The following is a 13,680-nucleotide window of genomic DNA, read 5'->3' on the forward strand; positions in this document are numbered from 1 at the left end:
CCTCCCCCACCCCCCCGCAAGTGACAAAAACACTTTTTAAATATTTTTTTAAAAAAAAAGGGTTTGATATAACCTTAATTTTATTATCTAGAGCTGATATCCTTGGTATACAAATGGCTCACATATATATCGATAATGTTATATAAATAACTCACATATACTCCTATAGTTATAAAAATGGCTCACATATACCTTTTTATCTTAACTGAAGTGAAAAATTAATTTTTTTGATTTTTAATTCCAAAAAAATTCATCTAGGTGTATGTATTGTCATTTTCACATATGATTTTTTTTTACTTCTTTATTTATCATTATTTAAGTTTCTTATTCTATTTTTTCCTTCCATTCTTTGGTGTAGAAATATAGAATTAAAACAAAAGAAGTATGAGTGGAAAACCAGAAAAAAGTAAGAAAAAAAAAGAAAAACTAATTTGTTTTAGCTATATTGTAATTTATTTTTGTATTTATAAAAATAAATCGGTGTATATATGATAATTTTACAAGAAAATTAGTGAAAAAACAAATTTGACTGTCAAATAATGAATTCAAATTAGTTGTTGAATTAAAAAAGAAAAAAGTACGTGTGAGAAGGATCAAATATACGCTTACATTTTAAAATTAATTTAAAATTAATTTTTCACTTCCGTTAGAGGAAAATATATATTTGATCCATTTGTATAATAATAGAAGTATATATGAGTCATTTTTATAACGAAAAATATCAACTCTAAACGACAAGTTGAAGAGTATATCATGCCCTTAAAAAATTGATTAACAAAGAGAGAATTATATGTGAATTCTAGAATACTCAATATAATTTGCCAGAGCGTATGACCTTTTCTAAGACCAGTCTACACATTTTGTTTGTTAGGCAAGTTATATATTTGATGGATGAGTCAAAATAATTAGAAAAAATGGCTAAAATAATATTTTATATTATGATCGAATTTACAGGAATACACTACTGTTTTATAGAGTCCTATGATTTTCACCTCCCATCCCATTCTAATATTTTTTAAAGTATTTTTTTGTTGATATTTATCAGATAATTGAATAACAAATTAAGCTGTGTTTTTTTGTTTATACACATGTTGATCAAAAGACAAAAAAAATAAAATAAAATTAAAGGGGTTTTATTTAGAGCAACTTTCACATATAGCAAACACAAAATTCATAATTGTATGCTATAGCAAAGTTTGCATAATTGCGCTCCATAGCAAACATAAATATGTATATTTCGCTATACATATACAAAAGAAAGCAGTTGTATAATCTTCTTTGGTATACATATACAAAAAGATCAATTGTATAAAGTGAGAGAGGCGAGTGAGCGAGCGAGATCTGGGAGAGTGGCGAGCGAGATCTGGGAGAGGGGAATGAAAAGTATAATGTATATATACAATTTTTACACATTTTATACATTTGTGTTTTGTATAAAGTGAGAGAGGCGAGTGAGAGAGCGAGATCTGGGAGAGTGGCAAGCGAGATCGTGGGAGAGGGGAGAGAGGGAACGAAAAATATGTATATATACAATTTTCTCTCGCTTTATACAAACACAAACGCACTTTATACACTTGCGTTTGTATAAAAACGAGAGAGGTAAGGGAGAGAACGAGAGTGGCGAGCTAGATTCACCAGGAGAGAGGTGAAATAGCAACAATTTGCTATGAGGTACAATTAAATCAAACTATATTTATAGCATTTAATTTAAATTAATAGTTTGCTATTATATACAATTTTCCCTTTTATTTACACTCTTCGAATTAACAAAAAAAATGAACCCTCTCTTTTACATTTTAATATTTCTATCAAGAAGCTAGTTGAATAACTTGAAATTTAATCTCCTTCATCACTATAGTTTTTTGATAATCAGATTTTGACTTGTGGTCATATCAAAAAATGCTTTAAGAAAATATTCAAAGGTACACAAAATATGAATGTATTACTGTAAATCCAATCATAATTTAAGCGTTATTTTAGCCATTTGTTAAAATTGTTACATTCATTAGTCAAATGTAAACATAAAACATATACTATTTTGTGTCAAACATATTTTTTATTTGCATCAAATAATAATATACACTACTATCCAATATATTTCCCTTTTGTCATTGAGCTAAATTTCACATTTAAAAGTGAACAACCATCCAATAGATTTCCCTGTTGTCATTGAGCTAACTTTTGTTAGGATTTTGTCCTGATTTTCTTATCATATTTGAGTTTTACTTTTCATTTGAAGGAATGTTAAAGTATTATCATAAATATTTTAACTTTTCTTGAAAGAAAAATATAATGCTATTGCAAATTTGGTTATTCTTTTCTTTGTGGAAACGTATGAAATCCTATAAATTGAAGACCCCCTTTTCTCTATACCATGAACACTATAGCATTCACAATGTAGTCATTAAATAATTTTCTTTATGGGAAGATTTTCTCCCTAACATGTTTATGCAACTTTCAATATTAGTTTATTATATGTAGGACACTTGGCCAAATCATATTAAGCTAGCGTTTGGCCATAGATTTTCAAATATATTTGGCAAATATTATTTGGGTGAAGATTTGGGTGAAATTTCACCATGTGTTTGGCCATAGTATTTGGGAAATATATTTCAATTTTTTAAGAAATATGACTTATGCCCATAAGTTTTTAAAACTATCAAAACTAACCATAAATTTGTATTACATAGCAAAATAGAAATGTCGCGTAACAAGATTGATGACTTCCGCAACAAATCAAAAAGCATCATTACAGTAAATAGTCGCATCGTTAAAAAAGATGCATGGTATAAAAGCTCTTGTACATGTATGCTCTTGTACATGTATGCTCTTTATAATAGAAAAATTTATTAATTGAGTTAGTTAGCAGATGGAGATTTGATTGAGTTGGTTGGTGTTAATAAATAAAGTATTTTTTGTAAAAGCTAAAAGTTTGGTGTTAAATTTGATTTTTAAAACTTTCCAAATAATGAGATTTGGTCCAAATACTAGAAAAAACTAGTATTTGGGAATTTGGGTTATTTGCCAAAAAGATTTGCCAAATAATGAGAAAGTGTATGGACAAACAATATTTGCCAAATTTTTTCCCAAGTTTTACTTGGGAAATCTATGGCCAAACGGGCCCTAAATATATTTTTAATATGCTTTTATTTGTTATCTGATTTATCAGAAACATAATTCACAATTATAAGCTTCCCTATTACGCCCTAATTCTTTCGAACTCAACAAATTTCACATTTAAAAGTGATTTGATAATTTTTATTTTGCAGACAAGTGCTCATGTGCTAGCGAGGGACATAATTTAAGTAGTAAGCTACAGAAAATTGTACATTATTAATAGAATTTAATCAATAATATTATGTTAGTTACTATTATTCTTGTTAGATTAGTATTTATAATAAAAGTAAGGAGAAAGTACATAAATTATCTTCTAAAAGTAAATTAATTACTTTGATTTGTCTTCTCCCTTACTCCTATACCTCCTTTTGTTTTGAAGTCCTCGTGAGTTCTTCCTCTTTTTTCTTTTTTTCTTTTTTTTTGTCATTTTATTTTACGCTGTTTTTGTTTTTTATTCTTTTCTTTTGTTATTTTGTCTTTTAGCAACAATCAGTGTATCCTTGTTGTAACAGCAATTAATGCATCTTTAGAGTAATAGTAAAAGGAGACTTATGGATGCCTTTGGCGTCAAACTATTTTCTTTGACTAACTAAATTTAGATACACTATCAATCTGTCACATGATGTAAAAAAAGGTCTCAAATTTTTGTAAAAGCATAACCTCCTAATAAAAAAAAATATAATACATAAATATGGTAATTAACTTAGTTTCATTTCACATTTATGGCCCAAACATTGGATACACATAAATAGATACTTTAACTTGTATAAAGTTGAATAAATAGACACATGAGTCCTACGTGACATTATACACCTAGGACACCTCATATGATGAAAATTGCCATGTAGAATGCCACATAAGATGCATGTCTATTTGTTCAATTTTATATAAGTTTAAGTGTCTACTTGTGCACACTCAAAATTGGAGAGCATAATGTGAGTTGATTTCAAGTTAAGAGTATATTTATGTATTATGCTTGACAAAAAGTCGAAAAGAGTATTGAAAACACTCCTAAACTTGGTGAGAATTTAGGGGTGTATTTTCACTCATGTTACTAGATTGATGGTGTATTTAAATTCAGTTAGTCAAGTAAATTAATGTTTTTAATGTTGTCAATAATTCAGGATGACACTAATAATTCACGTCAGGTTTAGGAATATTTTCAATAATTTTAAATATACAGTAACATAACTTGTTTTTTATGGAAAAATAAAAAGAAAAAAAAGAATTGAATAAAATTAGAAGAAAAAAATAAACAAAGAAGGAGTAAAAAAAGAAAAAAGGAAGGAGAAAAAAAGAGAGTAAAAACGAAAAAGGAGAAATTAACTACTCCATAAAGATATAATGGGGTATGTGTAATTATTTAGTGTAGAAGATATCAAAGTAAATAACATATGTAATTAATTTGCTCCTCGTGAATAAATATGTTATTTTCCATAAAAATAAATAATCTATAATTATCTTAGAGCTTTTAATTATGTAAATAATTTTCCTAAACACCATCATCAATACAAAAGGTTAAGGGTCCTACTGCTTAACAAGAAAACAAGGAATAGTAGTAAAATAAAATGTAAAAGAAAAGAAAAATTAGACCAAGCATCATTCAGGGAATTGTGGCATATTGAAAATAAACGTACCTACGGATCCGACAATCTCATGATTTCATTTGTAAAAATTCAAAGTAGTAATGAATTGTCTATTTCAAAATTAAAAAAAAAAAATACTAATACAAGTTGAAGCAATAAGAGATGTCCAAAACATCCCTTCAATAAGTGCATTGGAGATGAGATGCCATTATTTTTAATTAAAGATTTCAAATTTAAATTTTGATAATTAAGAAACCTATCCGATCGAGCTAAGACTCAGGGTAAGGATAGTGGAAGAAGACTCAAAATACTTTCAAATCGAAATGGGTTTATATAAAGGATCAGTTCCTAGGCCATTTTTATTTGCCTTGGTGATTGATGAACTGACACGACATATCCTAAAAGAGGTCATGGTGTATGCTCGGATGATATAATCTTGATATTAATGAGAGAAGCGTCGAAATTAATGATAGACTAGTGGTATGGAGACAGATTCTAGAGTCTAAATGGTTCAGGTTGAGTAAGATTAGGATTGAATGCAAATTCAGTGTCGCGACTTACGTGACAGATGTGAAAATGAAGATCGATACTCAATTCATCTCCAAGATAGGAGGTTTTAATTAAGTATCTTGGATCAATATTAATCCAAGGAAATATGGGAAATTGACGATGATGTAACACATCATATTTGAGCGCGGTCAATAAAATGGAGGCTAACATTTGGTGTCTTGTGTGATAAAAATGTGTCACCAACATTTAAAGGTAAGTTTTACAAAGTAGTAGTTAGACCAAATTTTTTGTATAGGCAAAGTATTGGCATGATAAGAACTCGCATGTTCAAAACATGAAAGCGACAAAAATAAGGATGTTGAGACGGATGTGTGGAAATATTAGGAAAGATAAAATTAGAAAAAAAGAAATTCAGAACAAGATGGAAGTGACATCCATGGTGAAAAAGATGAAGGAAGCGAGATTGAGATGGTTCAAAAATGTGAAGAGAAGATGCACATATACCCCATTAAGGAGATGTGAGAGATTGACCATGATGGACCTAAGGAGATGTGGTAGAGATAGGACAAAAAAGTATCACAGAAGGTGATTAGACAAGACATATAGCTGACACACGTAAAACTTACTAATTACATGAATCTAGATAGGAGCATTCGAAGGTCGAAGATCATAGTTATAGGTCATGGAGCATGATATAGCTTTCCTTATCAATATTTCTTCTTCTTCTACTACTCATATTATCGTATTCCTTAATTGTACTAGTACATGTAACTTCGTTTAATTTGTGTCAGTTTTCATGTTATTTGCGATAATTTTCTTTTAAAAATAATATATTTTCATCATGATTTTCTTTTTGTAGTTTTATTTCCTTCTATTGCCTACCTTAATGTGCTTTACTTGAGTACTGAGTCTATCGAAAATAGTTCATCTATTTACATGAGGTAAGAGTAAGATTTGCGAGCATATCATCCTCCTTAGACCCCACATGTGAAATAATACTAAAAATATGTTATTATTATTATTATTGTTGTTGTTGTATTAGGGAATATAGGAGACTCTAGAACTTAAAATTTGACCAATTCAACCTTTAGACTTCTATAATAGAGTGTATTGGAGTTCTAAAATTAGATCCAAAATTTAGTACTCATTTATCAAAATTCGACGTATATAAACAAGTTACATCAGTCTTCGCATAAAAAGAAAATGTCAAAATATAGATATATACAGAGAGGGGGAAAATGATGAAAGAATGTGCAAAATTCCATGCAACAATAATTAGGAATTGCAAAATGAATTGTTTTAAAATTCATGATGACTAAGGGTGGGTGGTGTGGACATATTTTATCAGATACTTGGTAGGGTCTTAATTTAACACTTTGTTCTTTTCTCTTTGTATCTTTCCATTAGAGAGAATGTTCCTTTGCTAGCTGCTCATACTTAACATTCATTCAACTACTCAATCCCACTAATTATATAGTAGTATATTTTAATAAAACTACACCATCCTCATTTTTTTTCTTATCACCTTTTCATCATTCGTATTCATATAAATAATTATTACTGACAATTGAGTTAATATCATTGCATTTAAAGTCGATAAAGTCTTTATATAGAATGTTGGTTGTAAATATCCATATTTATTAGTGACTCTAAATCATATCATATCATATATTACTAAAAGTGGGAAGCTCCAACCTTTAAAGTTGGATTACCATTTTACCCCTTCATTATATTAAAATGTTATAAATTATTTAATTAATTAAATAGTAAAAATAAAATCATAATTCACCCAATGCTTAATTACATGCATGTTTCAGATTCAGAAACAAAATTCTTCGTGTTTAGATAAATAAAACGTCAAAACATCTCAAATTCTTGGCTACGTTAATTTAGAAACAATGAATATTTAAAGGAGGCTACTTTTTTAAATGTTGTCATACTAAATGTTAATAATAGCTAAAATAATGATAAGAAATAATAATTTCTCATTTTACAAGCTTTCCAAAATTAGTTTATACATTTCCGGAATGATTATAAATAATTAAAAAGAAATAATAGGTATATAATTTAATAAAACAATTACTATAAAAACTTACAGTAGCTTATAACTTTATATGATTTTCTATAGGGATAAAGATCCGGTCAAGTATAATTAGGTCAAGTAATGTTCAATGGCATCATAGATTCATGACATGTGTATTATATAATAATTTATGGTTGAGATCCATTTAATTTATATATTCATCTTAATAATAAAAACAACAAACCCGTCAACTATTTTTATTTTTTAAAACTATCAAATAAAGAAATTAAGTGTACCCTAGCTAATATTTTCAAGAAAAAAGAATTGGCGGGAATATGCGGACTTCCCGACTTTTTACCCGCCAAACCTCGTACTTGTATTGGATTTTTAAAATTATACTAATTTTAAATAATTCAACACTTTTGAAGAATTCGAGTAAATATATTTTTATAATTATTTAAAAACCTCCAAATAAGTTTTTTTTAAAATGTATTATCATGTTCTTTAGTTGAATTATTATTTAGAACTCAATGATGTTTTTAAGTTTGATCTATTCTTGGAGATTACTTCAGAATTTGGAGAAAGCATGTGTGAAATTACTCCTGAAGAAGTTTGGCGGGTAAAAAGTCAGGAAGTTCGCATATTTTCGTGAATCTTATTTTTTTTTTCTTGAAAATATTAACATGGTACACTTAATTGCTTTATTTGATAGTTTTAAAAAATAAAAATAGTTGACAGTTTTGTTGTTTTTATTATTATAATGAGTATATAATTTAAATGGATCTCAACCATAAATTATTATATAGTACACATGGCATGAATCTATAAGGCATTGAACATTACTTGACCTAATTATACTTGACCGGATCTTTATCCTTTCTATAACACTAATATTATAAGTTCAAAAATACTTTAAAGAGATAATTTTTTTTAGAAAGAGTCTTTTTCACTACCCCATTAACTACACATACATACAATGTATGCTATTTATTAAATTAATAAATTTATATTATCTTGAGCTCGTAGTTATAAATTTTTTGCAGAAATTGAAGAGTTGTCTTTTCATTATTCAATATAGTTTATTATATTAGTCAATTTCTCCATATATCAGTTCACACTTTTGCATTACTTTTCTTTTACTCAACATACTTCCTTATTCATGGTTAGGTAAATATATTCTACTGATTTTTTCTTCTCTTCCTCTTATTACAATTTTACATTTTTCATTCCAATTTTTTGATACTATTTTTCCTAATTTTGTCTTTCCTTTTTTTAAAAAATAGAAGTTGTTGTGTGCAATCCATATTATAATGCACAAAAAGGAAAATTGACTTAGTGTTTTCAAATATTTAGATATAATTGTTGTTATGAATTTCAAGTTTTCTTTATATATACACGGTTGAATGTTGATGTATAGATTGAAAGTTTCTCAATGAAATGCAGGGATTATTGCGAGGTATGATTGTTTAAACTCATTAGAAATACATATTCTTATTATGATTATAGTTTGAAATTTGAGTACATCTATTTTGATTTCTTATCTTATACATGTTTTCCAATTTATATTACAATCAAATATTTTTTTTCTTTATACATAAATTTATAACTATAGACATATATTATGCAACCATATAATATGAGATATACGTGCAACGCACGTGTCCAGGTACTAGTATTACTATAAATGGGAACAAAAAAAGTTAAAAGTTGAATTACAGTTTTATCCCTACTATAAATTAAAATTTTATAAAATATTTCACTATTTAATTAAAATATTAAATTGTATCATTTTAATTAACATGTTAATGACTTTTACACTTCCTTAGATTATTTTTTAATTAAAATATCTAATTTAATAATATTTATCATCTATAATCTATGTGTATAATAATAAATTAATAATAATAATAATAAAAAGAATAAATCCAAAAATCTCTACATAAATTAGTCAATTTTTTTTCTTATACCTTTTCCCGTAACTCCTCTCATAAATAATATAATTTATGTGGATAAAATATTATCCTTTATGATAAATAAAGGAATTAATAATTTTAAAGGGTCCAAATCTGCAAAATGGAGAGACACACGTTATTTGCTTTAAATATTCATATTCATAACTCATATTCAATTATCTGTTCAATTTTTATACTTTTGATATCCATAACTCTCATATTTTCATAGCCATAACCTCTAAATATTTAATCTAAAACTTTAAGATATCTTTTGGTATTTTTTCATTTCTATCTATATAAATTCAACTTTTTAATTTCATGAAACCCCTACCAATGATATCATTTTTACTCTATAGTTAAAGTAGATAAAGAAGACTCTTGAATTTTGATAGAATATGGGAGAAAGAGTCGATAAGAACTCGAAAAATTATGTACTAATTTTATGTTTATTTTTCTGTCTTTATTATTATCGATCAAAGTTTTAAGAAATATGTATACATTGCAATTTTTTCCTTCCCTATTTTGTGTGTGTGTTCTTTCTCTACTAGACATCTTAGTTTAGTTTTCTATGAATGCTTCAATGTTTAAGTCTGTATTCTTATTTAAGCTCAAATTAGCCATTTGTGACTTTATTGAAAATTTGCTAACTATTAACGAAAGTTCAAAAGTTACACTTGGTTGCTTAAAAAGAATTAATTTGAAACATCAAAATATGCCCTTCATTTGGTGTTTTTTGGTTATATTATTAAAGATTTATTTATAATTGTTTTATTATATTACCCATTACCTGCTCTTTACATATATGTTTCCATAACATTTTAGTCATTATAGCATATCTATAAACATGAAACACACGTGTCCAGAAACTAGTATAATATAAATTTGAATAGAAAAAATAACTAATTTTTTTCAGGTCTCTTTTGCGTACAATAACGATCTTTTATAATAAGACTATAAAACTAAACTAAAATAAAAATTATAAACAATTAGACCCAAACTCAATATTATGAAATTATGACAAGAATATATATATATATATATATATATATACTAGACATAAGTGTTTGTGCTAGCACGAGCCCAATATATATATATATATATATATATTTTAAATCTCAATTTCTTAATTCTTCGGTTTTGACGCGTTCTCGGAGGTTCGGTGCACCACTAGAGGCGTGGGATTCAGATAGTATAGGCTTGGAGCCTTTACAGTGATTTCTTGGAGTGGACGACGTTTTACGGTTGCTGTTGCTGGATTGGATCCTATTGAAGATACCATCACCCCGGGGTCGTTCTTTCTAGCTGGGCTGGGAGCGTATTGCTGGCTGGGTGGACTCAGTGATTTCGGTGATCGCCTCCAGGCCTCTTTTTCTAGCTGGGCTGGGAGTGTGCTGCTGGCTGGCTGTCCCCGTGTCGCTCTTTCTAGCTGGGCTAGGAGCTGACTGCATAGTAGGACGACTCGCGATATCAACCTCACCCCCGGGTACCTCTTTCTAGCTGGGCTGGGAGTGGACTGTCTGGTTGGGTGCCCCCCGAGGTCACTCTTTCTAGCTGGGATGGGAGTGTACTACTGGTTGGGTGGAGTCGGATGGGTTATCTTGGTTACTTTGGGCTGGGAGCCCAGATTTCTTCTTTCTCAGTAGACTTAGCTATTCCGTGTACCTGTCGGGCTTATGGGGGTTCGTTCAGGTTTTAGCTGTGCTTAGTTTATTTCTGGTATGCTTCTGTGCTTTCTTTTCATATCCGGTTTTACCTCTCTGTGTCTAGATTCTATCCTTTCTTATTGTTTTTACCTTTTTTGCTTAGTTGGCCTTTGATGCCTACTGAGTACCTATTGCTTTGGTACTTATGTTACACTCTACATCTATTTCGTGATGCAGGTCCAGTACTAGTTACCAACGGTGATTAGTTCCAGCCTTCTTTTGCAACTATGATTCGGTGACGAGAATGAGCGCTTGACGTTTTGGTTTGTCCTGTCTCCTTCTTTTGTTTTAGCTAGTCTTATTGCTTTTGAGACACGCTTTGTTGTGGTCCACTTTTGGGACTTGTACTCTTTATTAGACAGCTCTGTACTAGTGACTTCCGGGTTCTGGGAGGGATTTCTGTATATATTTATTTTGGTTTCTTCCGTCTTGTTGTCCTTGTTTAGATTATTGTTTTCACTAGTTTATGCCCTTACGCTCATTACTTAATGTTTTGGGTTACATGTTTGGCTTACCTACTGGTGGGGTATAGTAGGTGCTATCATGATTCGAGAAATTGGGTCGTGACAGGTTAGTATGAGTGCCCTAGGTTCACCGGTCTCACTTGTACAAAGGTAGCACCTAGTAGATTTCTACGGGATAGACGCGATGACGTCCGTGTTTTATCTTTAAGAGGCCAGAGGGTGTCTTAAAGTTTTTTCACTATTTTTGTATCATATCGTGCATCATGTCTATTATCAGTTTCTTGAAATCTCTCTTGTTTAGTTCTTATCACATTGACTCGTACGCGCGGTGGTGCGACATAGGGTAGGGGTCGACCTCCCATGCTGGCTCGGGCACCAGCACCATCCCAAGAGAGAGAGAGAGAGGAGGATCTAGAGCTAGTAGCGGACCCTCCAGCAGATCATATACCAGCTCCGCCGGTGGGGCCGGGGTAACCCCAGCCGCCACCCAGACCTGTTCTGACTCCAAATCTCCAGGCCCCTATTACACAACTCTTCGGTGTGCTTGGGGGTATGCAGAAGCCACCCGCCCCAGCTACACCAACACCACTATCGCAGGATCAACCTACAGTGAGGGCACCTAAGATCCAGGTACTACTTGAGGGAGTACAACCCTTGGCAGCTGACAGACCTATGCCGCTCGAGGACCAGAAGATGCTTGGTGTGTTTCTGAGGTTGACACCACCGATATTTTCTTGAGCTGTGGGTGAGGATGACCACGAGTTTCTTACTACTTTCCGTGAGAAGCTTCACACTTTGGGTCTAGTGGAGTCCAGAGGGGCCAAATTCATCGCTTACCAGCTAGATGGGCCAACAAGGGAGTGTTGGCACACATTTATTCATACCAGGCCATTCAGGTCTCCACTGGTATCGTGGGTTGAGTTTTTTGAGGCCTTCTTGGACAAGTTTCTCCCTCGTAGCGTCAGAGACCGCCTCAGGGATTAGTTCTGCAGTTTGGAGCAGGGATCCATGTCAGTGGCAGAGTACGATACTAGGTTACACGAGCTCTACCGTCATGCAGAGATGATATTACCTATAGAGGAGGAGAGGGTTACGTGCTTTGTCCGTGGGTTGAGATTACAGCTTCGGTTTGAGACCCAGTCCTTGGTTTCTGCGGGTCGATCCTTTTTAGACGTAGTTGACTATACCATTACTATGAAGCATCTTCATCGCGAGGCCCAAGGGGAAAGCGAGAAGAGGGCTAGGCATGAGGGTAACTATAATGACTCCCGCCCCAGGTCTAGGGATTATCATGATAGGACCGGATGACGATTTCAACAGGGTCAGTCTAGCCGGCTTACCCAGGCCTCTCTTCAGGCATCAGACGGTGGTCAGAGCGAGGCGAGTTTGAGTCAGGGCCGCAAGGTGTTTCAATCGGGTTCTTTAGGCCATGATGGCTGTTTTTTTGGGAGTCGCCCTCTGCAGGGTTGCTTCGAGTGTGGTGAGATGGGTCATTGGGCCAGGGACTTCCCTTAGCATAGTCGGATTGCTCCCGCTCCTCAGGCAGTTCACCCAGCTTTACCAGCACCTCCAGCTAAAGGCCGTGGTTAGGGTCAAGATTGTAGATGTGGTCATCAGGGTATATGGGGTGGTCCCCAATGAGGCAGGTCAGGTGGTAGGTTTGATGGTCAGGGCAGAGGGAGACATCGCCATTTCTATGCAGCTCTAGCGAGGGCGGAGGCTGAGGCATCAAACGATGTGATCACATGTACGATTCTTTTATGCTAGCAACCCGCCTTGACTTTATTTGATCCGGGCTCTACTTTTTCGTATGTTTCTGTTTATTATGCTTCTCGCTTGAGTAAGAGTTCTGAGCCTCTGGTAGCGCCGTTGAATGTGTTGACCCCGGTGGGTGAGTCTTTAGTATTGGATTAGGTTTTTCGATCTTGCTTAGTTACTATCCAGGGGCATGACACCCGAGATGACCTTATATTGCTTGACATGGTTGATTTCGACGTGATTCTAGGCATGGACTGGTTATCCCCTTATCGCGCTATTTTGGATGGCTTCTCTAAGACTGCTACCTTAGCCATGCCTGATACTCCTCTAGTGGTATGACAGGGCTCTCGTAGTAGCACACCAGTTGGGGTTATCTCTTTTATTCGGGCTAGGAGGCTAATGGCTAGCGGGTGCTTATGATATTTGGCCTATGTGCGTGATGTTAGTAGAGAGGTCCCTTCGGTTGAGTCCATTTTTATTGTTCGTGACCTCTTAGATGTGTTTCCTACCGACCTACCTGGCCTACCCCCAGAGAATGATATTGTTTTTTACGATTGAGCTTGAGTC

This window comes from Solanum tuberosum, unplaced genomic scaffold, assembly GCF_000226075.1.
Source record: "Solanum tuberosum cultivar DM 1-3 516 R44 unplaced genomic scaffold, SolTub_3.0 scf00007, whole genome shotgun sequence".
Lineage (NCBI taxonomy): Eukaryota > Viridiplantae > Streptophyta > Magnoliopsida > Solanales > Solanaceae > Solanum > Solanum tuberosum.